We start from the raw sequence: 27,084 nt of genomic DNA on the forward strand, positions 1-27,084 counted from the left end.
CGCAAATGTCATGGTTAGGCCTTTTGCTCCAGTATTCCTAAAAGCTTTTAGCCCACCTGAAATGTTGGCACCACCCCAGCCAGCCTGGCCCAGCCCAGGAGAGAGTCCTCTGTCTGCAGCCCACCTGGGCTGTTGTGCTAAGACAGACTCTCCAAACTCCCCTGTGTCCCCACCTTATTGCACAGAGACCAGCATCCACTGTCCCCTCTTTTCCACACCTACCCCATAGAGTCTGCTCCCCCTCTCCCAGCCCAGGAAGCTAGTGGAGTGTCCTAGGTTTCCTCACAAGAAGCTGCAGGCAAACCCAGCTGCTGTAATCAAACCTCTCGGCTAGGAGACTGCACCTCCAAACTGCCCTCCCCTTTGACCCCTCCCATCCTAGCCACATACTTACTCCTTCCCTCCCTCCTCATGTCCCCTTCCCCACCAGCACGCCCACTGTCTAGAGCAGGGAGCTTCTGCTGCTGAGAGAGTGCCAGGAAACCCTCTGCACAGCAGCCCTAAGCCTCTGGGTGGGGCTCATTAACCAGCTGTGCAGCCGCCCTGCCATGCAGCTTACAGGGAACTTGGCTTATCAATTAACCATTCGCATCCCTATGTAGGGCAGTCGGATTGAAAGACACCAAATATACATTCAGACTCTCCCTTGGACGGCCTCTCGTGAGCCGCCTCTGTTCTTCAAACAAACTGGAACAGGTCTGTGAGACTTGACACACCACACTCAGGGCATGCACTTCATCGTTACTAAGCATTGAAGGATTAGGCTTTTATCCGTAAGTAAATGTTGATTTCACTGTTCACACGTTTACTTTGTCCATGGTGATGTGATGTTGGCAATTGGTATTTGAATAACATACAACTTTTTGAATCCCAATATCAACAATCATTAAGTAATTATCTTTCCCTGACCATAATTTCCCACAAATGCAAAAATGTAAATTTGATGATAACTGAAGAACTGTTTAAAAATAAACAGCGGGGTTATCAGCCACAGCTTGTGAAAACCAAACACGGAATTCTGCAAAGCCTGCTCCTTGCACAGGGTATGCGTGTGAGCGATGGCCAGAATGCCAGCAAAAATGAAACAACGGGAAAGCTTGACTCCCAAAAGCGACAGCACTGCCGCTGGAACATCACGGGGAAGGAAAACGTCAGCTCTGTTCATTAACCCCCGCCCCCCGACTCGCTGAAGTAATCTCTCTTCTACCCTCAGCCACGCTCCCATGCAGCGCCACAGGAAAACCCAAACAGAACACACACAGTGAAAGCCAGTGCCTTCGACTGCCATGTCTCAAGCCACCAAAGGATTGGAGTCAGATAGAGATCTGCAGCGGGGTAGAATTCTCCATTGGAATATTTCGGTAGAATTGAAAAGTGACAGAAAGATGATAATTTTTAATACAAATTCTATATAAGAACCAGCCATTAGCAACATGATAAGGAACCAAATGCCCAGACTCCCCCCTCCTTCACCAGGTTCCCTGTAAGCACCACATTCACCCTTGTTTTCAGGAGGAAAAAGTCCCCTCGCCTCCCCCAGTGTGGTTTAAATGTCCCACAGATGACCCGCTCCAGGTCTCTGGAGGCAAGGCATCGGGCTGGGGCTGCTTATCTACACTTACAGCTTGTCTAAGCTTCTCCACTGCAGGAGGGCGCTCGGAGGCAGCCTCCCCCACCCCCTCCAGCAGGAATGTGCCGCTGACCAGCTTTGAAGAGCACCTCCAGTGATACCTGCCAAAGGAGGAAGTTTCAGAGAGGGGGCTGGAGTTGAGGATGCTTCTCGGGGACAAAACTGTGCTCCTTTCCTGTGGTCTGCAAAGCCCCGCTCCCATCTAATCACCCCATCTCACTCAGGGTACGTCTACACTACAGCGCTAGTTCGAACTAACTTAGTTCGAATTAGTTAATTCGAACTAAGCTAGTTCGAACTAGCGCATCTAGAACTAAAAACTAGTTCGAACTAGCGTTTTGCTAGTTCGAACTAGCAAGTCCACATTGAGTGGACTCTGAACAGGGCTTAAGGATGGCCGGAAGCAGTGCCGGCAGGGCATAAAAGGAGGACTTAGAGCATGGAGATGCTGTCTCAGGCTAGCCGAGGGCTGCGCTTAAAGGGTCCCGACCCCCACCCCGGACACACAGTTCTAAGGGGTGCCCCGCTTGCAAAGAAGTTCTGGCTTGGAGTGCCCTGAGTGCCCACACTGGGCACATCACACCACTCGGCCATCAGCCCAGCTGCACTTGCCGCAGGCTGCCATCTGGGGAGAGGGAGTAATTGGGGGGCTGCAGGAGAGCTTCCACCCCCAGAAGCCCGCAGAGCCAGCCCAGTCCTCCCCATCAGGGGCTCGTACCCCATTCCTCCCTCACCTCCTTCCACTTACCCTTCCTTAGCCCCCCTTCTTATTGATGTACAAAATAAAGATAACGTTTCTTCCAACATTGACTCTGTCTTTATTGAAAAAAAACTGGGGGAGACTGGGAAAAGGAGGTGGGAGAGGGGAAGAGAAAGGCTGGGAGAGGGGAGGGCAACTAACATGATCAGGGGTTGGGAACAGGTCCCAGATGAAGAGAGGCTACAGAGACTGGGACTGTTCAACTTAGAAAAGAGGAGACGGAGGGGGACAGGATAGAGGTCTCTAAAAGCAGGGGTTGGGTGGAGAGGGTGCATTCAGAAAAGTTCTTCCTGAGTTCCCATAAAGAAGGACTAGAGGACACCAAAGGAAAGGAATGGGTAGCAGGCTTCAAACTAGTAAGAGAAAGTTGTTCTTCTTGACAAAGCAAATAGTTAACCTGTGGAACTCCTTGCTGCAGGAGGCTGTGAAGGCTACAACTAGAACAGAGTTTAAAGGGAAGTGAGATCAAGTCATGGAGGTTGGGTCCATGGAGTCCTATTAGCCAGAGGGTAGGAGTGGTGTCCCTGCCCAAAGTTTGTGGAAGGCTGGAGAGGGATGGCACGAGACAAATGGCTTGGTCATTGTCTTCGGTCCATCCCCTCCAGGGTCCCTAGGGTTGGCCGCTGTTGGCAGACAGGCTACTGGGCTAGATGGACCTTTGGTCTGACCCAGGACGGCCATTGTAAGCTCAGGGCTCAGTGTCGGGGGTCTCAGTGGACCCCCTTGATTTTCATGCACACCTGGTCCTGGGTGGCCAGGCTGGCAGCTCTCCTGCCCTAGACGGCCACTTTCCTGTGCCTAGTGCGGAGATCGTGGACGAGGTCCACGATGTCCGCACTAGCCCAGGAAGGTGCCCGCCTCTTGCGGTCCAGGGCAAGCTCCCGGGAGCCGCCAGCCTGGTCCCGGGAAGAGGGGGTGGGCTGGGGGATATCGGGTGGGTGGCTCTGTGCCGTGCCAGGTGCAGGGTCTGCTAGCTGGGTGCTGGCAGGCTTGCACCTGGCACGGGCACCGTAGCCAGCCCGTGCCCCTTTAAGGGGTCCGGGGCAGGGAGGGGGGCATAGAGTTTCCCTGGTGTTGGCCAGAGTGGCCACCAGGGAAACCTGGGGAGGGCTAGCCTCCCACTAGTTCGAACTAAAGGGCTACACAGCCCTTAGTTCGAACTAGCTAGTTCGAACTAGGCGTTAGTCCTCGTAAAATGAGGTTTACCTAGTTCGAACTAAGCGCTCCGCTAGTTCGATTCAAATTCGAACTAGCGGAGCGCTAGTGTAGCACCTATTAAAGTTAGTTCGAACTAACGTCCGTTAGTTCGAACTAACTTTGTAGTGTAGACATACCCTCAGTCCTACCACCTCCGCCCCCAGCCTCCCCTCTAGCACTTACAGCTTCCAGTCACCTGCCCGTGGGAGCAGCCAGCCGCACAGCGCCCGGAACGGGCCAGCCTACCGATCGGGGGGGCAGAGGTCGTACGGACGTTTAGATGTGGGTACAACAAACCAAGGGGCTGCTTTGCCCTTTGCTAGCACCCTCTCTCACAGGATCCCTGACTGCTTTCTATACACGGAGTTCAACCTCCTAGCACCAAGCGTCACCACCCAGCGTCCCTGTGGCATCTGTGCCCAGAGGCAGTGTCAGAACGGCTACCGGCTTTGGGAGAGCCGGTCAGCCCCTGCTCCGTCACCCCATTCCTTTCCTGGCCAGATGAGAACCCCCAAAACCCCACCGACTTCACTCCGCGGGCCTTCCTCACTTCCGGGGCCACCAAGCGGACTCCTTGCTCTGCGCGGAGAGGAGCTACGCCTTGCGTGTGACACACGGCGCTGACAGGAGAAACTGAGCACTAAGCCCCAGAACACGTTCCAGCCCCTCCAGGCGCGGGGCTGCTGGGAACTAGCCCAGAGGAAGCCCTGGGCGCTATCGCTCCCACTGGAGTCAGGGCAGAGCAACTGCGCCACTCACCTCCCCTAGCTCGGACCCCGCCGTAGCTTCAGGGCTTCCCCTTGTGCACAAGAAACGCTCGTGTTACCTGCTGCTCTGCCAGCTGGATGCAGGGAGCACCTTCCCCGAGATGCAACACGTCACCAGTGCACCAACATACGGACTGTCCCTTCACAAACTGCGTCAGCAGGACGATACCCCGGACAGGGAGGCCTCAGGACACACAGCCTCCCTCGCCTCTTCCCTGCAAACGGCACCACCGTTCAGGGCACCAATCCACGCCAACCTGCTCACGTGTCCGTTGGAGTCTGCTGGGCCCGCACGGCCAGGCAGCAGCTTTTCCCAGGAGCTCGTGAAAACATGCGCCCCAGACCGGGACTCCCTGAAGAAGGGCAATTGTCATGGGGAGTCTGCATCTTAGGTTCCTCCTTCTGGCTGCCTCACATGAGGAGGTTAGAGTCTAGTGCAGCCAGGAGCTAACAATGACTCAGAAGGGCACAGGCGACTCATTTCGCACCAACGGCCAGAGGTTCAAACCCCCCTCGGGTCACTTACACAAATTCTCAAGTTAGGAGCTATTCTCCATGGGACACACAGCCTGCTCACAGCCGAGAGTCACTCAATCTTGCTCATTTTTAACCCATTTCTTCTCATTTTGGGTGATGAGCGTGCGTGTGTGTGTGTGTGCATGCACGCACGCACAAGAGTCAAGCTTAAACCAGCCCTGTTGTGTTTGCTTTGTGAACACATAAGGCTTCATTTTAAAAAAGAAGTGGGGAAAATGCGTTGCAGGACAAAACTCTTCAATGGCTGCAGGACTTTTCTTCCAAGAAAAGGCCTCGTCCCCCTTGACCAGGGATAAGCGGAGCCCCAGGGGAGAACAGTTTGGAGGTCGCTTTGAATGAATCCTCGAGCCGTTCTGTAGACTTCTCTCCAGTGTTTGCTCCGCAGTCAACACTCTCACCAGCAGGAGGGGATGAAAGATTCCCCACTGGCTCCCGCCAACCACGGCCAGCTGCAAACTTACAAATAAGGCAGCGCGGCAGGAGGAGCACAGACTACAGCAATGGTCCTGTCTCCGCACATCTGGCTGGAATTGGCAAGGGGCCGAACTTTCCATCCCAGGATCTGAGACCGGCAGATCTCAGCTGCCATCTATGGTCATGTGTGTAGAGCAGAGGGTCACATGCAGTCCAGGGAGAATTGGCTGATTCTCCTCCCCAGCTAGGTCATTTAGCCATGCAAATGGCCACAGGACGCTGCACGGAGGAGGGACCCAAGAACCGGCAGAGCAAGCGGAGGCAGGCAATGGCAGCAGGACCATTGCTCACGGCTGGGAGGGGCTGATGCTAAAGGATGGGGAGAGACTCATGAGACTGGTTTTCGGGGTGACGTGACCCACTCAGCAAAGGGTGTGGAGCTGCTGTTGCATTTCACGAGCACGGTCCGTGACCTGGCCGTGAGGGCGCTCACTAAACGCCGGCTTAGCTCCATAGCAGGCCCAGAAAAGCAAGGAAGAGGGGACAATGTGTTCAGCCAGGGCACCTCGGGGGGATTAAGCAGCAACGCCCAAGCTGTCAACAGGGAAGCTCCCACCCCCTTGGCTCCAGCCAAGTCTCACAGCTTGGGCTGGGCTGGGCTGGGCACCAGCGGATCCAAGGGGCAATGAACAGGTGAAAGCCTCCTCTGTGCAGACAGGAGGTGGTTGTCCAGGAGCTGTGGGCAGGGGGCACATCGCTGTGACTGAGCCTCTCCAGAGCGGAGCTGATCTCAGTGTCCGCATTACTCTGCGTGGGCTGTGACCCCAGCCCTGTGTGGGTGCAGGAGAAGGCCAGAGGGCCTGGCTCAGCAGCACAGGGTAGTAGGGGCGCCCTAGGGGCAGGGAGGTGGGCTCAGTGGCATTTCAGCCCATCAAGTGACAGTCCCAGGGATCTCTGTGCCAAAGCCTCTTTACACCAGCGGAAACCCGTCCACTTTCAGTTGCTCCCTGTAGAGCGAATGCACCCCACGAGGAACACACAGCCACTGCCGAGCTCGCTCACAGCTCAGGGTGCGCGCCATTCTCGCCAGCGCTTGCTGGGACAGGGGCCAAATGGAAGGGGAGCTGAAGAGACAAGGCAGCCGCCTCCTGGAACAGCAGCCACCTGCAGCCAGAACAGAGCAGCTCCCCCTTTGGTTGCGTGTTCAAAGCAAAAGCGCCTCTTTCAGCGTGGGACAACATCCCTGGGTAACTACGTCCCTGGGCACTCCAAGGCAGGCGAGGGAGAGGAAAAAAAAATGGGTCTTTTATTTACCTAGGGTGAGTATTAATAACCATGCTGCAATGGAGCTACAACGGGGTTTGACTCTCCACTGCGGCGCCTCCTGCTGGCTGTCCTGGGGATTAGCTCTGCGTGCCAGTGCGCCCCCTTCTGGTGAGGTCTCACCACATCACTTCTGCTCCAGGGACCCACGTCATTCCCAGGATCACAGCACCCCCTTCATGGCACAGCCCTCTGGCTGCGCCACTCCCCATGTTCACCAGCTGACACTCACTCTGTCCCTCAGTGGCAAGGAGGCCTGGGGAGAACCTAGGCCCAACCCCTACTCCAGGGGGCTTCCCCCTCTGCTTGCAAGGCAGCCAGTCCTCCCTCCCCAAGCTCCAGGGTGTGACTGACTCTGCTCTGAAGCTCTTCTTATATGGGCATGCCTGACTAGCTGCTCCTATAACCCCCCTCTGATTGGCTGCCTCCCGTGCAGCCTCCTAAGGGCTCTATTAACCCCTTATGGGCCAGCGTGGAGCAGATGCCCCATCACAAGAGCCTACTGGCCATATCTGAGACCAGGAACCCATGAGCTAAGCACTGGACATATATATTTGTAGACCCTCTAAATGGATGAATCAAAGTGTGTGTGTGTGGGGGGGGGGGGAACTATCATTGGACCCATTTTACACACAGGAAAGAATTGCCCAAGCCTGGTGTCCAACAAACTCTAAGGCAGAGCCAGTGTTGAGACCACGTTTCCCAACCTTATTCTGCTACCTTAGCCAAAAACCACAAGTAGCTCTGTAGCACCTTAGAGACTAACACATCTATAGAGGAGTCCAACCCATCTGAGGAAGTGGGCCTTACCCAGGTACTATCTATCTTTGGTAGTCTCCAAAGTACCACGGGACTGCTCCTTGTTCTTCAAGTTACAGATTCTCTGCGACTTTTTAACCAAAAACCATTCACCTCCAATGGTCCACCTCCCTCCAGATGCCGAGTGCTTCTGCTGCAGCTTCCATGCACAATTCATATGAGACAGCTGAGGACAACACTTCATTCCCTAACTTAAGAATCCAAGGAGAAAATCAACAGACAGCAACTGTTTGGGTGCGAAAAGCAGTTCATGCAGGCTGTGCTCTGCCTGTGCAGAGGGATGGTCCACAGGCAAGACTCCCGGAGGTCAGCAAGTAGCTGTCTTGCCCACAGGCAAACAGGATAAAAAAGGCATCCAGAACTGCTTTGTTGACGCACACCCCAGCGGGGTGTATGTGCAGTATGCGTCAGCGGATGACAGGGCGGTCAGGCCCTGAGCTTCAAAGATGCTGTTTCTGCTCGCAGCCTGGCATGCCCTGTTATCGAGGTCTCACAGCAAGGAAAGGGAGGCGAGAAAGAAGAGCTCCCTTTGATTTCTGCTGCACCTGAGAGGGATTGTGGTGGGAACCGACCATTGTGTGCCCTGCACGACTCCCTGAGAGCGTTGCAAAGCAGCTGTCGGCTTCCGAGGCACGAGGGCTGCCTGGACCCAGCAGCTGTTCTCTGTGGGAGTCGGGAGTCGCACAAATCTCCCGCTCCGGTGCCGGTGTCAAGAGCTACGCCCCAGCCTGCCCACTTGTGCGCCAGGCGGACGCCCTCTCCCGGTCTCTGCGCACCATCTCTGACTGTCTGGTAGCACGAGGGCGCTGCGAAGGATGGGCAGGAGGCAGAGGCCCTACGGGCACAGGAAATGAGCTCACAATGCCAAGTGTCCAACCAACGGCACCATTTGCAGCAGGGCGCACACGAGAGCAAAGAGCGGCAGTGCCGGAGACAGCAGAGGGGACGCCGCACCATCCAGAGCAGTGGCTGGTGTAAAACGCCCCTGTGTGTGTAGAGCTATGGTACAGAGAGCTCCCGGTTATAGCCGCTGTTGGCCCCACTCCAGCAACACAGCTGTACAACCGCTCACTGCCTCCACCATCCTAAGCTCGGTACTGGCCAGGCTTGCACTCCCTGCCTCGCTTCCCCTCTGGATTCCAGGCGACAGACGCGCTTCCCTCCTTCCGACCGCCGCAGGGACCGCGCCCTCCGCATGTTTGACCTGCCGGCCAACGAGGGAGATGACTTGACGCCATTTCACCATCTCACTTGATCCTGACCCCACTGCACAGTGCTGGTCCCCGCACTCGGTGCAGAACTATCGTTTCCCAGACCTCCTTAGTGCCAGTGGGAATTCTAGATCGGGCGTCCTTTACGTCAACTTCAAATCCACCCTGACCACCTGCCCCACGTGTCCCCCTTCTAGGACATGGCATCATCAGTCCAAAGGGGAAAAGCAGCTTGCATCTGCTTAACTGACTGCTACGACTGTTAGCTCCCCCAGGACCACAGACACAGGGACTAGTCCTTACACCTTGCCACCAGCTTGTGATGATTTCACCCTGGATAACAACAGCAGCATGGCAGGGGCTGCTCCTGCCCACTGTCCTCGGGACACAGAGAACAAGGAGCGAGAGAGAAGAAATATCTGCCTCTCTCTTCCTTCAGCGGCAGTAGGTCACGCCTGGCTGCTTGCTGAGCTGATGTCAGCCAGGGTGGACAGATGCAGAAAACTCGGGCCAAGTGGAGATTAACATGTTAAAAGATAATGGGTTTGCGAGCCCCAGCTCCCTGAAAAAACAGGAAGCCAAACAAAAAGGAAAGGGGGGAAGCCGCAGCCACCATCGTCCGGAGGCCTTGCCCCCGAGTGCCGAAGCGTGTCTCAGTGTACCTGGGCCAGAAGCGACCCCAGTCTGGAAGCAGAGGCAGGAGCGTCCCCAAAGCGAGCCCTAGAACTCCAGACCTGGCGGCTGGAGAGACGCTGAGCCGACTGTCCAGGGACCGGCCCCGCTCCCCAGGAACCAAGGCAGCTCCCCGAGCACCAGGGAGCTCCTGAGCATTCGGAAGGCCCCAACTGGCCAACAAGCCCACTGGGGTGCCTGCTGTACACGTACCCGGAGGCTAAAACGCTCCCACGCTAAGCAGGCTACAGCTCCAGGGAAAGACCAACCCAAGTGAATGAGCTAGTCTGACCCGTACCTCTGCAGCTCCTCCACCCACCCACCCTCCTGCTCTCCTCCTCCCCACCCCGCCCCCTTCAATGAGCGCAGGCACAGGCTGGCCGGGCATAAATGGGAGCCCACAAATCTCGTTTCGGACACAGGAGGGACAGCGCTCCAACGACTCCAGCAAAGAGGGAACCGGGAACTGGACCAGGAGCAGCACTCTCCCCACTCAGATGTCAAGGGTAAGCTCCGACCAGGGGAGCGAAGCGGCTAATTGACTCCCTCCTGACAGTTTCTTATCCAGCAATTATCATCTGTCCAAACAAGCTGTGTAAACACCATTAACACTGGCAGCGAGTGGAGGCTTGCAATGCAAACCTTGCAATGCAAACAGGGGAAATGGCAGCCGGGGACCTCGCCTGCTGACCACAGGACATGGCCCAGCGCCCTGCAAACACTTTACCTACAGTGCTCCGCTGAATCCCGGCCCAATCCCACTGCAAGGGGCTTGCAACATGGCGCCCCCACCCGCACACATGCCTCAACAGCCAGGACCCACCAACCAAGGCGAGGAGGCCAAATCTACATACGTCTCCCGTGGCCCCTTCTTCACCCCCCGGAACTTCTTCCTGTACGTTTCCAGTGTTAGCCCGAACTTGTGCAGCAGGGCCTCCTTGTCCTGTTCGTAATCACCCGGCTGCAGATCCTCCAGCCAGTTGAGCACCCCTGCGGCCTCCTTATCCAGCAAGGGGGTGAGCTATTGCAGCCGGTCAGCTGGTGGAACCTGGTGCAGTGCACAGGCCTGCTAAAGGAGCTGAGGAACCCGTCCATGTCCCCCACATTTTTACACTGGGCCAACACAAGCTTCTCCAAGCGCCCAGCCGCCCCGGGCCCCCCGGGGCCTTCCCTGCTCACCGCAGCTAGGGCTTCTCGGCTTCTCCGCTCTCCCATGGCCAGCTCATGCTGTCGCTGCTCTCTACGGCCTTGCCGCTCTTATTTGTGCGACTCCAATTCTTTTAGCTTCAGCTCAATCTCCAGCCGGCGCAGCTCTACCAGGCTGGGCCCCGCCCTGGATGAACTGCAGCTGGCAAGGCTTGGCTGGGTGGGTACTGCGTCTCTCTGGCAGGCTCCAGTCTTCCGTCCGGTCTGAGAACCTGAGACGCTCCCTGGGGGTGTCTGGCTGCTCCCCACTGGGACAGGATCCAGGCCCCTGGACTGGTCATTCTATCCCAGATGGGCAATCAACTGGGCCTTGCAATCAACTGGGCCTTGGTTGCTTTCCCCACAGGCAGGCCACGCTCTCTGCACAGCCTCACAAGGTCTGCCTTCAGGAGTCAGGTGTAGGCCATCTCCCCGCCGAGCCCCACGGCGTAGACTCACCGGTGTAGTGCTGCAGCGCCCCACGATTCCCAGGAACCGCGTCTCTCTGTCTCCAGCACGCCTGCTCTAAGGCCCGTGCTTCTATTGCGCCTTGACACGTGCTGCTGGAAGCTCCAACCACGGGGTGCAGTGCATCCCGCTCCTGGCACCACTGTGACGACGCAGTCGGGGTTTTCCCATTCCTGCACCCCCGTAGCCGCAAGAACAGACTCCGCCAGTCGTAGAACAGAGAGGGGTTTATTGTCCCTTCAGGATACAGCCCAGCACAGACGTGATGTGGCTACAGGGGCCAGGGGGCCAGGATACCTCAGACTCAGACCCTAGAGTTAGGGGTCCATCACCCCTAGGCCCCAGCTTAGCCCGTTCTCTCCATGCTTCCCAGACAGCAACTGCCCCCCTCCCAGTCCTGCCCCCCAGCCAGGTGCGCGTCTCCACCTCCCTCCCTTTGTCTCTCCCTGGGAGGCTGAGCCTAGGTGTCTGGTTAATCCACATTGGGAGAGTCAGTGAGAATCTCCCATCCCAGCGGTGGGGGCCCCCGGGTACAGAGCAGACAGCCCCCCCGCTGTGCCACACCATGCACGGCCACAGCGCTGCTGGCAGTAAGGGTGGAAATGCTACAGCCCTCCCCCAAATCCTTTTTGGGTCAGGACCCCAGTTTTGGAAACTCTGGTCTCCCTGTGACACGTGTACAGTCTAGGGCAAGTATACAGAAAGGAGCAGAAGAGCTAGCATAGGGAGAGGCCAGATTTCACGGGCTGTGTTGCTTCCTTCACAGCTGTGGATGTGTTGGGGGGCTTCTCACAGTAGACCAGCGGGGTCTGGCAAACGACAGGGCTTAACCCGATTTCCACCAAGGTAACAAGAGCACAAAGGTTGCCATGTTCCAAATGGCAGGTAAGGGATGGATATGGATATGAATGGAGATGCCTATCTCCTAGAACTGGAAGGGACCTTGAAAGGTCATCGAGTCCAGTCCCTGCCTTCACAGCAGGACCAAGTACCATCCCTGACAGATTTTTGCCCCAAATCCCCTCCTCAAGGACTGAACTCACAACCCTGGGTTTAACAGGCCAATGCTCAAACCACTGAGCTACCCCTCCTCCCATGCACTGTGCAGACAGACATTTTCAGAACCATTTAGGCACAATCATGTTGAAAGCAACGGGAAGTTTATCGTCACAGCCTTTCGCTAACCTTTAAGTGTGCAGCAAGTCTGAAATACAACGTAAAACATGAACTTTAAAGCACAGACGCAAGGCTCCTGCCTTACAGCTGCAATAAACGTCCCCGTGGAGAGCTTTGGCTTAGAACACAGGCATTTTTCTATCGCAGCTGACAGACAAATACCATCTGAAATGTGACTTCCCTCGGTTCACCTTTCAGATACCCCCGCCCTCCCCAAGAAGGCTAGTGAGACGGTAGATGCTGATCCGCTAGCAGCGAGCACCCTTCCTAAGAAGCTGCCTTTTCAGAGGGGGAAGGAACAGAGATAGCAAATTCACTCTCCGCGACAAGCCCCGCTGCCATCTTGTCGATCGTGAGCCGCTGCAGGACACCACACAATGCTGCACTGGTCATGGAGAGCACACAGGACAGTCCAGCACCGAGTTGTCCCTGGCCTCCAGCATCAGCTGACTTATCTGTTGACATGGCAACGTCCGTGGTGTCGACTGAACCGCACAGTGTGAGGGCCTCAATTACTGGAGCATCAGAGGCCCCGACACTGGCAGGTCACACAGTGAGTGTCCAGGTGACGCGGCCCTTCAACTAGGGATGTAATCGTGCAGTCCATTCATCGATTAGCTGAGCAAAAGCTTATCAGTTTATGCTACAGATTACATGCATTCTCCTCCCCTCCGCATACATTTTTTAGTAGGCCGGCCAGCAGCCCAGGTCAGCCCTGGCTTGTGCTGGGTCCAGGACTTACCTCGCTGCGGCTCTGCATTAAAAGTGTATTAGGAGCCAGGCAGGCAGGCAGCCTGGCTCAGGTCCAGGAGCTAAGGCCCCACCCTGGACAGGGGCTGCTGCCACCCCGTGCTGCTGGCTCTGTATCAGAGGCAGCAGCGCGGAGCGACAGGCAGCCGGTCCGTAAGGGGAGCAGGTGTTTAAACTGTCTCCCCTCGCGGACCAGCTCCCGCCTGGCCCCCCGCGCTGATACAGAGGCAGCAGTGCAGAGTGGCAGGGGCTCCTCAGCAGTAGGGCCAGAGCACACTGGCTGCCGGCCCCACCCCGGGGACTATAGAATGTCAAGTAACCGATATAAATTCAGGAGGTTACTCAACTATTCCATGAACCGATATTTCCCATCCCTACCTTCAACCCGTCACTCTGCCAAGGCATCCAAGGGGGACAACAGACAACTAAACACCTTCGCCTTGGACAGACAATTAGACACTTGACAAGAGCATCTCTAACAGTCTCCATGCTCCACAAACTGGGACATGGGGCATCTTGAAAGATGGGGATTGGCTATGACACACGCCTGCTACAGCTACAGCTCGGGAAAGATCCTGATAAGTTTCCACCTGGCTTTGCAAAGGCAGCTCCCAAGCTCTGCTCCAGGCTGGGAATTGACTGGCTAAGTGGCAGTTCTGCAGAACAAGACCTGGGGTTACAGTGGATGAGAAGCTGGAGATGAGTCAACAGGGCACCCCCATAGCCAAGCAGACTAAGGGCATATTAGGGTGCATTAGGAGGGGCATTGCCAGCAGGTCCAGAGACGTGATTATTCCCCTTTATTCGGCTCTGGTGAGGCCACCTCTGGAGTATTATGTCCAGTTCTGGGCCCCCATTCCAGAAAGGATGCGAGCACATTGGAAAGAGTCCACCAGAGGTCAATGAAAACGATTTCGGGGGCTGGAGCACACGACCTCCGAGAAGAGGCTGAGGGATTTGGGTTTGTTCAGTCTGCAGAAGAGAAGAGGGAGGGGGGATTTGAGAGCAGCCTGCACCTCCCTGCAGGGGGGGTCCAGAGAGGATGGAGAGAGGCTGTTCTCAGCGGTGGCAGACGGCAGGACGAGGAGCAATGGTCTCAAGGTGCAGCGGGGGAGGTCTAGGTTGGATATTGGGAAAAACGATTTCCCTAGTTGGGGGGTGAAGTGCTGGGCTGGGTTCCCCAGGGAGGGGCAGAACCTCCATCCCTAGAGGTGGTTAAGTCCCAGCTTGACCGAGCACTTGGGGTGCAGGATTCCTGACGTGCCTCCTTACTGTTGCCAACAGAAAGAAACTTCTTCTGCGGACCAAGGGGTTTCTGGCCCTTTCCAAGGGCTTGTGCCGTGTGGGAGCCACGAGCTGTGCTCCATTTTTGGTGCCCTTGTTGGGCAGCTCCAGTGCCCCCTTCCCAAAAGAGGGGAGATCAAGCTCCCCTGCCCCCCTTCTGCTCAATGCCACGCCCCCAGCCAAGCTGGAGCAGGCCAAAAGCTGGGGCTGTCTACCTACTCGAGGGGGAGGGGCGAAGCATGGCATGCAGCCCAGGTCCTTGGCCTGCACCCCCCTGTGCTCCCCGTCTCTGCCTGCATGGCTCTCTCTGCACTTGTCCTGGCTGAACCTCATCAAGTCTCTTTGGGCCCAATCCCCAATCTGTCGAGGTCACTCTGGGCCCTATCCCGCCCCCCCCCCCCACAGCTGAGTGTCAGCCGCGAACGTGCTGAGGGTGCAGCCCAGCCCCTCCTGCAGACCATTCATAGAGATGTGGAACAGAACCGGGTCCAGGACCGACTGGGGCTCGCTGCGCGACCTCCACTTGGCGCCATTGAGCCCTGCCCGCCGCGCCCACACCGCTCTCCCCAGCCCCTGGAGAGAAGTGTCACGGCCTCCCTGTGCAGGACTGAAGCAAGCTGTGACCCCGAGAGCGTGACAGGTTTTCTGCATGTCCAACGTGCCGCCAAGGACTACGAGCGAGGGATCGTTAGGGGCCCGGTCATCAGTAGGGCTCTGGAATGGCCTGGGGGTACGGCATTCGCCGGAGGCGCACAGGGTGGTAGGTTCAAGTCCTGCCCGCCCTGGGAGCGGCAGGACACCCAATATGGACTGCCCCAGGGATTTACCTGGCTCCCACAAAGCAGGAGAAGAGATTCTCTGAACGTAGGGAGCTGGGATGGGTTCTTGAGTAGCCTAGTGGCTAGGCCATTTGCAGCCTCAAGCCACAACTGCTAGCACACGGGCAGGTCTTCTTTGGTGCTGGGGCTCAAAGCCTCGTTACCGATCTGGAGACAGGCACCTCAGCTGTCGGCCAGAGGGTCGGCGCAGGGGGGCCGGGCCATGACAGATACTCTCCAGCCTCTCGCAGCCCTAGGGAAAGGTGTCACAGACGCGTGTGTCTGTCTGGCCACACTCCGGTGCCAGGGATGCCGGGTACGAAGTGTGGTGCCTAGCACCCATCTGCCTGCACAGAGCATGCCGCCCTCGCAGGGCGCTCTGCGCCAACACAGCAAGCGAGCACGTTACCAAGCTGCTAGGAGGCCGATCTCGCAGCACAAATGCTCCTTCCCCTGCTGGCCACAAATGGCCTGTGGAGACCAAGGAGCACATGCGAGTCATCTCACCCAGTTGAAATGAGCCCAGTGGCAGGGCGCACAGGCCCGATTGCCCAGGCGTTTCTGACTGGCGCCAGGATCCGGGCCCAACACTGCACCTTTTTCTGTGCAAAGGATGCGCTCCCAGCACATTTCCAGTGTTATACAACTGTGTGACAGAGCGGGAAAGCGGCTAGGAAAGCCAGCAACATTGGCTGGCCTCATGTCGTTTCAGTGAAACAAGCAGCACGATTAGCACACAAAAAGAAAGAAGAAAATGAGCTTCTGCAGTCTCTCACTTGGAGTCAGATATTGGCTATTTGCCAGAGAGCCTTGCGTCTCGCAATATTTACAAACAAGCAGCGCTCTGGTGGGAAGAAATCTGAACAAAGGAGAGCAAAATGTCCAGTGTGGTGCTCTTCGGAGACCTGGAGATGCTGCAAAGAAACACGCACGTTCAATTTTATGCACACACAACTTTGATCCAGGCTCAAACTCAGCTTTAGATAAATGTCTAAATGTCTCGGGTTAGATAAATGTCTATCAGGGATGGTCTAGATAGTGCTGGGTCCTGCCATGAGGGCAGGGGACTGGACTCGATGACTCTCGAGGTCCCTTCCAGTCCTAGTATTCTATGATTCAGGCACCAACAGAAAAGCGAGCGGATTTTCCGAGCGATGGAGCACAGGGTGCTTACTTCAGTGGCTGGTCTAGGTGCTCAGAGCCTTTGGGGGAAACATAAGAGGCCACTTATGTTAGGTGACAGCCTGACATGGGAAAGCTTCTCTACTGGAAATGCACTTACGCACGGTCTTCACTTTTCCCATGTATGTACGTGCATTCTTGAATGAGCACCGACTTAACCCTCACTTACAGCACATCTTGAACTGTGGCCTAAATATAGACCTACGTGTCTGACACTAGGCACACGCACTGGAAAAGTCTGACCCACACAGTAGTAGAGATCATAAATCTTACCCTGCAGACAAAATTAACACACACACTAGTCACAGTAAGTGGAAAGAGAGGCATGTTTCCTTACCCCTCCCCCGAGGCATTTCTGTGATGTACATGACAAGCCTGAATTTATTATCTGTAGGTTTAAAAAAACAAGGAAAAGTCCTGCAGCACCTTGGAGACTCACGAAACCTGTAGATGGCGTCATGAGCTTTCCTGGGTACAGCCCACTTCTTCAGATGAATGGAGTTGAGGGCGCCACAGGACAAATAAATAGCAGAGAAAGAGAAGGGATGGGGAGGGAAAGAAGGAAAAAAAATGGGGAAAAATATTATCCGAGTGTTCATGCTAAATGAGGCTAATGGGCTGTGCTCATGAAAGCTCAGGATACCATCTACAGGTTGTGTTAGTCTCTAAGGGTACGTCTAGACGGAAAGGCTATTTCGGGATACCAGAGGTACCCCACGTCCAAGGAACACATCCGCTATTTTGAAATCATTTCCAAAATAACGGATGCACCATTTCAGCATCCCTGTAAACCTCGTTCCACGAGGAAACAGGTATGTCTCATAATAGTGCTTTAGTTCAAAACTTGGCACCATGTATACATGTCAAATTTCAAAATAGCCTATTCTGAAATAAGATACACAATTTGCATAGCGCAAATTACTATCTTATTTCGATTTCAGAGTGCAGTCTAGACATACCCTAAAGTGCTGCAAGACCAGTCCTTGTTTTTTGAGGCTAATAGAGTTAGCCATAAGCAGGGACGGTCCTAGACTAGCTGCCAGCAACTGGTGCTGTAGGCAACCCATGCAATTGGCGCCCCCACCTCCAAACCCCTCCATGACATTGCGCCACCATTTGCGCTCCATTTAACTTGGCGCCACCTGGGGCTTAGCTTTTTATGTCATCAAAGGGTGGAATGTAGCGGCCCATCCAGCTCAGACCTCGATTCCAGGTGCCAAATGTGTAAATGAAACCAAGTATCTGTAGGTTGTCTTCTAAAGGGATACAATTTGATAGGAAAAGTCCATTCAAATCCGTTTCCATTGACAGAAGAATACGTGGTGACTATAATGTATTATTCAGAGAAGGGGGTGACTTAACAGGAAAATGCCTGGCAGGGATCTGAAATTGAGGGTTATCATGACATCTCACTGTTGTTTCTTTTACAGGAGGGTTTCTGTGATTTAATGTGGAGACCCCTGCGGGAGGAAGAATATTTATGTTGAGCAGGAGTTGTGATTTCCCTGGTGCTAGATGTGAATAATGTGTTTAATGTGCGTCTTGCGAGCGCTGTCAAATTGATGATGTCCTTAACTATTCATTTCCTCATTTTTAAGTGCTGGGTTTTGTAAATAATGCAACAGGTGACTACGCTGTTCTCTCTCGTCGCTTAGCAACCTTCATGGATTTATTTTTTTAAACAAAAATTGGTTTTGGTACTTCCCAGGTTTTCCTATTGCTCTCTGTAGCCACCGAGAACAAATTTAAAACCCAATGAATGGCCCTGCAGCACCTTGGAGACGAACAAAACACGGAGACAGGAGCATGAGCTTTCGTGGGCACAACCTGCTTCTGCAAGTGCCCTGCCCCTCTGCACGGTCTCCCTCTGCTCTTCCCTCCCCCTCCCAGACAAACCCCTGACGTTGAACCCAAATGTAGCAAATGACTTTTAGGGAAAAAAACTGCACTCTTCTACACTTCCTTTTTAAAGAAAATGGAGCGTGTTTTCCTCTGCATGCCAGATTGTGAACACTGGACGGGCAAAAGGCACCTACCTAAAAGCACTACATGTGGGAATAAAAATATGTTAATCCCGGGTTTTTGAGATACCCTGAAGTTTGTCAGAGATTTAGTTGCAAAAACTGTAGTAAGGGCAAGTCCGTTGTCCTGCTGGATACAACATTCAGTACAGGTTCAACCTCTCTAGTCCGGCAACATCTGTGTCCGGCATGATTTGAGTTAACCAGACGTCCTCACTTCTCATGGGTGTGGCCAAGTTTCCTGCAGTCCCATAAAGTTTGGTTACAGGCCCCAGTCCTGGGTCTCAGTGCTATTTAGCCCCAGTTTACCCTGCAATGTCTTCTCAGAGCCCAGGAAGTAGTGGGAGTGCTGCTAGATCACGCTGACTTCCTGTGGTCTGGCAAATTCTTTGGTTCGGCATCAGTGCGGCCGTAAGGAGGGCGCCAGACTGGAGCGGTTCAGCCTGTGTTATGGAACACATGATGCTGCTCGTCTCTGCTTTACGTTTTCTTAAACAGTATTTCTAAGCGGATCTTATATTTGAAGTGTACTCTTGAGCCTTCCTGGAGCAATCAGACTACTGCATATTTAATGCCCTGAAACAAAGACGCTATTTAATCAGTCAGAGCCCCGAATGCAGCAGTGCCCGGTAGAGCGGCAGGCGCTGGCCCAGTCTGGGTGTTACAGCAATGTTCATCAAGAATGAACTGTCGCTAGGTGTATCTGCCGTGTTTACCTGTCTCTTGTGAGCAGTTTACCAATGCAACCCAATTTGCTTTTGGACTGTAAGGCCCTTTCATGTCTTAATTGCCTGCCATTCTGTATGCGTCTTTGTTCCCGGAACCTCCAGATCAAAGCTGCGAGATACTGCAGGGAACTAACAATAGTATCTCCATTGTCTTCACCTCACTATCTCTGCTACAAGGAACAGCTGGCTGTTGTCTCCTAGTCTAACTAGATTACCTGGGCAGGCCTCCGAAAGAGAAGATTAACTTCAAAGCAAAGGTGTGTATCCCCCCCCCCCCTCAGCCCCCATTGCCTCTGAGGAGAGTCCTGCCAGGCCAACTTCCGCTCAGCATGTTAACCTGCTGGGGAGCTAGAGAGAGGAGGCTGGGGCCTGATCCAGCCCTCTCCAGCCTGCTGTACTTCGAACAGGGAACGCGAAGGCCGTGGGCTCAGATCGGGCAAGGAGCTGTTTGCAATTCCCTGCAAAATGCAGGGAAAGATCCCGCATCTGCACCGCCCGTGGAGCAAACCTTCGGGGAGACCCTCCCAAGCCAGCAGATACCAAATCCCTGCTCTGGGCCTGATCCACAAACACTGTATGGCACGTGCACCTAGGATTCCTTACCCAGAACGCTCGTCGTCTTATCCATTTTGGGCGGCTTGCTGAGGGCTGGCTGGCTGTGCTATCCAGGTAGGAGCTAAGATCCATGTTGGCCTACAGGTCAGAGGCCAATCCTTGGGGGCTAGTAGAACTTTAAGGTGGGTGAACGGGGTTTTCAGGAACTTCTCACTCTCAGCATGGATAGCCTAGATGGGAACCAAGGAGGCTGGGTCTGGCGTCTTGTTAAGCAGCGTTACCGGCTTGGTGAATCTAATGCCAGAATAAACCATCAGTTCTGGAGACAGTCTGCCCTGTTCCTTGTCGTCTGTCCTGAGCATGGCGCTCTCAGGGTGGCCCATCCAGGAACTCGGTCACACATGTAACCAAGGAGATGTAAAATTGTTGTCAAAAGATGTAAAAAGTGAGTTGGAGTTAAACCTTCGTGCCTGTAACATTTTAACTCCACATAAGAGCAGCCAGACTGGGCCAGACCAAACGTCCATCTAGCCCAGTATCCTGTCTGCCGACAGTGGCCAATGCCAGATGCCCTAGAGGGAGGAACACAACAGGTAATCATCATGTGATCCCTGTCCTGTCACCCATTTCCAGAGAAACAGAGGCTGGGGACACCATTCCTACCCATCCTGGCTAATAGCCATTGATGGACGTAACCTCTTAGCTCTTTTTTGAACCCTTCTAAAGTCCTAGTTTTCACAACATCCTTTGGCAAGGAGTTCCACAGATTGACCATGTGCTGCATAAAGAAAAACTTCCTTTTGTTTGTTTTAAACCTGCTACCTATTAATTCCATTTGGTGACTCCTAGTTCTTATATTATGGAACGAGTAAATAACTTTTCCTTATTTACTTTTTCCAGACCAGTCTATCATATCCTCCTTTTTAATCTCTTTTCATATGGGACCCATTCCAAACCCGTAATCATTTTGTTGCCCTTCTCTGAACCTTTTCTAATGCCAATATTATGTCTTTTGAGCTAAGGTAAACACATCTGTACGCCGTATTCAAGATGAGGGCGTACCATGGTTTATATAGAGGCAATACAATATTTTCTGCCTTATTCTCTCTCCCTTTTTTAAATGATTCCTAACATTCTATTTGTTTTGACTGCCGCTGCACACCGATGTGGATGTTTTCAGAGAACTATTCACAATGGCTCCAAGATCTCTCTCTCAGTAGTTGTAGCTAAATTAGTCCCCATCATATCATATGTCGAGTTGGGGTTATTTTTTCCAATGTGCATTACTTTCCATTTATCCACATTACATTTCGTTTGTTGCCCAGTCACTTAGCTTGGTGAGACCTTTTTGAAGCTCTTCAGTCTGCTTTGGTCTTAACTACCTTGAGCAGTTTGGTGTCCTCTACAAATTTTGCCACCTCCCTGTTTACCTTTCTGCAGATCATTTATAAATAAGTTGAATAGGATGGGTCCCAGGACAGACCCTTGGGGGACCCCACTAGTTACCTCTCCCCACTCTGAAATTCTAAAATCTGTCACTTTGGTGCAGCAGACTATGAGCTTCAGTGTCTGCCAGAATCAGGGAAGGGCTGGTTATCGCAGGCTAGTGAAGGATCAGCCGTGAAACAATTGGACTGCTCCCTGATCACACATGAATGTGGGTTTACAAAAAGGATGACAAGGAACAGAATGCGGCTCGCATCACGTCAGTCTCAGGAAGGAAAAATCCCTGCACCCCGTTTCACAATTGTGCCGACTCGTTACAGTGAGTGCACCTTGTCCACAGACACCATTATCTGAGCCTTCCTGAAATAAAATACTCTTCCCACAGCTGCTGCTCACTGACACGGCACCGAGAGGCAAACCAACAGAGCGGAGCGCTCATCAGACGCCAGCCGAACGAACTCCATCCCCCCTGCAGCGGGCTTGATTTTCGTTAATGGCTTGATTTCTGTGCCTGAGTTTTCCCATCTATCAAATGAAGAGGAACTGGTCTCATTTGCAAAGGGCTTAGAGTCCTACAGAGGAAAAGCAAGGGAGCCAGCTGTAGGATATTTTAGTGTGGCGCACAAGCTGGCATCTGGGATCAACTGAAGTTCAGTGACATCATGCATCCAGTCACCTGAATAAATTGCAAATCTTTTGATCCAAAATTCTCTCTGCCGTTCCCCCTGCCCCCTCATGGTCTGTCCAATAAAAACACGCAGTGACGTTCTCAGGGCAAGTATCAATACCTGCACATCAGTTTCTACTGTACCCCGTGCGTTGCACTAACAGTGAAGCGTGCAAGCACCTTGCACAAACGCAGTTTGGGTGTCACACTCCGGGCAGGTGTCCCACAGAGCCAGGGCTCTCCCCAACGGCGTTTCCCCCCACGCCCCTCTAGCTTCGTCTCTTTCAACCGGTTCAGCTTCACTCCGACTGGTCACAGATGAAGCAGGATTCACTGTCCTGCCTAGTTGATGCCTAACGAGCTCCCACCCCTCAAGGCAGAGCCTGGAAGCCATGTGCAAGGGCTTCTCCATGCCAATAGACACTTGGCCAACAGCTCAGCTGGACACACCTATTCCCAGCCCTTCCCCCGCCTGAGACCTGGGGCAGGGGGGCATCTCCGAAATGCTGAGGGGGGGGTTTCCTGCACCAACAGCGCAAACCTCCACACAGCTCCGCTGCCCTGTGCGTCGCCTCCCTGGCAATCCACGTTCCCGGCCTCTCTGCATTTTGCTGGGGACACAACTGTCCGGACTTCCAGGGCAGGCCGGGCAGTCTGCCGCCGAAAGGCCTTCCCTCTTAACAAGGAAAACCTGCCCCTTTCAAATAAGCACTGGCCCCTTCCAAACCGGGTGGCAGAGGCCCGTTGGCAGGAAGGAGTGTGTCTGATGGCTGGAATTGCTTTAACCGACCTTTCTTGGGTCTCCCACCCTGCGGGCTGGCACCGCAAACAGTGTTGAAATGAAACGAATGGAGATGCCTATCTCCTAGAACTGGAAGGGACCTTGAAAGGTCATCGAGTCCAGTCCCTGCCTTCACAGCAGGACCAAGTACCACCCCTGACAGATTAGCCCCAGCTCCCTAAATAGCCTCCTCAAGGATTGAACTCACAACCCTGGGTTTAGCAGGCCAATGCTCAAACTATCCCTCCCCCCATAGTGTTCAGCCAAGAGGACTGGGAACCGAGTGGGGGCAGGACGCAGACAGAGCTGTACAGAAGCACCCGGGCAGCCCCCCAACACGGGCGATGAGAACGGGAGAGCTACCAGCAGACGTGACCCTCCCTGTCCAGGAAAGGAGACGGCATGGCACCGGTGAGGCTGTGTATGAAGGGGCCCAAGGAGCTGACACTCGCACCCCAAAACCTCCTTCCAAGCAGCAGATCAGCAGGGGTCATCCCACCGCCTCCTCCCTTCCCTGGGGAGAGGGTCCTTCCCCGCGTCCCTCATCTCCCATCAGGAAGCGAACAGAACAGCCCTGGGTAGAACCGCTGAGCGCCCACCCCAAGCACCAGGGAGCTGCATCTACACGTGGCCCTGGCGCCCCGGCTGTCAGGAAAAGGTGAGGGTGCTGTGGCGGGGAGGGGCTGGGGGTGCTCTTCCCGCCGAGGCAGCACTGAACCAGCGCCTCAGCCTGGCGGACGGCCCGACTCAGTTTCCCACAGGGTGAGGGTGGGGCGCAGCATTTCTTGCAGACACCGGCCGACAGAACGACGCTAATAAACCCCCTCCTCAACCGCCCCGGCCAGGCCGGCACCACGTTCTGCCTCATGCACCTCCCCCTTTCAGCCTGTCCTCTGCTCCCACCCCAATGCAGTGGGTGTCTCCCCCTGCCACGGCATCCCCTTGTCAGCCTGCGCTGCCTTCTAACCCATTCTCCCCACAGCCCCCCATCAGCCTTGGGGTGCAGAGCCAGTGTCCAGCCTGGCTGGACTCATTGGCGCAGAGCTCAGCAGGGTGACCAAGGACCCCTGGGCTGTCTCCAGCTAGGCAGGGCCACAGCCACCCCGGCAATGCTCTTATGGAGCCATGGAGCCACTCAGCTCCCCACATCCTGCGGTACCAGGGGCGGGGGTGCCCTGGGCTCACCCAGGACACTCCAGCCATGGCATCTGAGGGGTAGAATTGTCTGTCTCCCTCGGAGCCTGCCTGCGGCACAAGCCGCCCACTGGCTGCCCAATAAAGCAGCAATGACCCGATCAGAGAGCCTTTAAGAATAGCCTGGTATGTATTAAATACAAAATCATTCATGGAAAACCTTCCCTACGAGAACTACAACAGGCCCAGGTCCCTCCTGGTGACTCTTCCTCCTGCCATTCTAACCCCTATCTGGAACCCAGGGACTTTTATAGAAGGCTTTCCTACCCAGAATGCTTTGGTTGTAGGCAGGGACGTTCCCTCCTTCGTCTCTCTGTGACTGACAGCCCAGCTGGCCAATTGGCTCTTTTCCCTTTATTTCCCTCCCCCCCACCGGCACAGTTGGGTTCACAGTAACCAAAGCAGCCTGCCTGACAAGGTTTAAGGAACGCTCACGATAAGACAAAACTCTAAAATAATTTTCCAGACGCTGGGTATCATGCCCGGAACACACGGGAGCCAGGACGGTCATGCTGCCAAACCACGGCGCCATGCCACACAGCGGCACCATGGACACAGGGCACTAGCGATACCGCCGGCAACTTTCGTCCGTAGGACTCTCAGACCATTTGACACGCCCCCCGGTGAAGGTCAGACCACACTACTGACCAGTACAGTCTGGGGACTTTCTCCATAGAATCACAGAGCACTAGGACAGGAAGGGCCCTCGAGAGGCATTGAGTCCAGTCCCCTGCCCTCACGGCGGGACCAAGCACCATCTAGATCATCCCTGATCAATGTCTGTCCAACCTGCTCTGAAATATCAGCAGTGAGGGAGATTCCACAACTTCCCCAGGCAACTTATTCCAGTGTGTAACCACCTGGACAGGTGGGAAGTTTTTCCTAATGTCCAACCTAAACCTCCCTTGCTGCAGTTTAAGCCCGTTGCTTCTTGTCCCGTCTTCAGAGGCCAATGAGAATAATTCCCCCCCCCCTCCATCTGACACCCTTTTAGATACCCGAAAACCACTATCATGTCCCCCTCAGAGTTCTCCTTTCCAAACTAAACAAGCCCAATTCTTTCAGCCTTCCCTCCTAGCTCATGTTCTCTAGACCTTGCATCATTCTTGTTGCTCTTCTCTGGACTTTCTCCAGTTGCTCCACATCTTTCCTGAATTGTGGGCCATACTCAACTGGTCTATTTTTGTATCTCCTGTGTGCAGCTGCTACAAAACCCCACCATGTTCATTCGCAAAGTAACGTCAGTACGTCTGAACACAGGACATGTGATTTTACCACTTGTTTTTCCACCTGTCCTCCGAGGTAGCCAGAGGTACCCTCAAGCTGATCAGATTTGTCCCTGCAGACACTTCATCTAACACTTCCAGGGGAGGAGGAAGTGAGAGAGAAACCCAATGAACCTAAGGCACTGAGCCAAGGTTGTATCTAGAGACCAATCTATAAGGCCACTCCTCATTCCCATGCTCAACGGGCTAGTGATGAAGAATCACCCAATGCCCCACTAACCCACTCCTCCCCGACACACACACGCTGAGGCAGAAGAATCCAAGCCATCCAGAGGAACTACCCCACTTGCCCTGGAGGTCAGTATTTGGGAAGAACGGGAAGGAACGGTGGGTCTGGGTGCTGTGCCGGGGAGGGCAGGGCTGGGATGGGATGGAGAAGGGGCAGTCTTATTGACAGGGCGAGGGCTCAGGAGAGTCATGAGGACTTTAGCAAAGGGGATTGCTGGCCCTTTGCTTGCACTGGACCCGAGCCCCATTTAGCTTCAATGCTCCCTGCAAGAAATGTCCAGAAAAACCCAATCATATGACCAGCCATCTCCCCAGCAGCTCTGTCATTAAGATGTGCTCAGGTTCCCAAAACAGGCCAAGAGCCTTCTCCATTCACGAGGGACAAGGATTTCGGAGTCCTCTGCCAGGAATTCTGGGGCTGACCTCAGTAACGTTCCCAAATGGGAAGCCAAGTTCAGATCTAATGTTTATCCTGAACTTGCTTGGAAATCCCATAGCCACTGAATTACAAAAACTCCAGTCATCTGAAGAAGTGGGCTGTGCCCACAAAAGCTCATGACACTATCGACATGTTTTGTTAGTCTATAAAGTGACACCAGACCGCTGGTTGTTTTTTAAGTTTACCCTGTACAGACTAACTCGGCTACCCCAGAGCTTCCAAAAATCAGAACACGCCTTTCGCCCCACAGGACCCCTCAGTGCTGCAACCACCGCGGCCCCACCGCCCGCACACGCCAGGGCGGGCAGCGAAGGCGACCACCGCGGCCCCACCGCCCGCACACGCCAGGGCAGGCAGCGAAGGCGACCACCGCGGCCCCACCGCCCGCACACGCCAGGGCGGGCAGCGAAGGCGACCACCGCGGCCCCACCGCCCGCACACGCCAGGGCAGGCAGCGAAGGCGACCACCGCGGCCCCACCGCCCGCACACGCCAAGGCAGGCAGCGAAGGCGACCACCACAGCCCCACCGCCCGCACACGCCAGGGCGGGCAGCGAAGGCGACCACCACGGCCCCACCGCCCGCACACGCCAGGGCGGGCAGCGAAGGCGACCACCACGGCCCCACCGCCCGCACACGCCAGGGCGGGCAGCGAAGGCGACCACCGCGGCCCCACCGCCCGCACACGCCAGGGCAGGCAGCGAAGGGGACCACCACGGCCCCACCGCCCGCACACGCCAGGGCAGGCAGCGAAGGCGACCACCACGGCCCCACCGCCCGCACACGCCAGGGCGGGCAGCGAAGGCGACCACCACGGCCCCACCGCCCGCACACGCCAGGGCGGGCAGCGAAGGCGACCACCACGGCCCCACCGCCCGCACACGCCAGGGCGGGCAGCGAAGGCGACCACCGCGGCCCCACCGCCCGCACACGCCAGGGCAGGCAGCGAAGGCGACCACCGCGGCCCCACCGCCCGCACACGCCAGGGCGGGCAGCGAAGGCGACCACCGCGGCCCCACCGCCCGCACACGCCAGGGCAGGCAGCGAAGGCGACCACCGCGGCCCCACCGCCCGCACACGCCAGGGCGGGCAGCGAAGGCGACCACCGCGGCCCCACCGCCCGCACACGCCAGGGCAGGCAGCGAAGGCGACCACCGCGGCCCCACCGCCCGCACACGCCAAGGCAGGCAGCGAAGGCGACCACCACAGCCCCACCGCCCGCACACGCCAGGGCGGGCAGCGAAGGCGACCACCACGGCCCCACCGCCCGCACACGCCAGGGCGGGCAGCGAAGGCGACCACCACGGCCCCACCGCCCGCACACGCCAGGGCGGGCAGCGAAGGCGACCACCGCGGCCCCACCGCCCGCACACGCCAGGGCAGGCAGCGAAGGGGACCACCACGGCCCCACCGCCCGCACACGCCAGGGCAGGCAGCGAAGGCGACCACCACGGCCCCACCGCCCGCACACGCCAGGGCGGGCAGCGAAGGCGACCACCACGGCCCCACCGCCCGCACACGCCAGGGCGGGCAGCGAAGGCGACCAC

The sequence above is a fragment of the Pelodiscus sinensis genome, chromosome 16 (assembly GCF_049634645.1).
Source record: "Pelodiscus sinensis isolate JC-2024 chromosome 16, ASM4963464v1, whole genome shotgun sequence".
Lineage (NCBI taxonomy): Eukaryota > Metazoa > Chordata > Testudines > Trionychidae > Pelodiscus > Pelodiscus sinensis.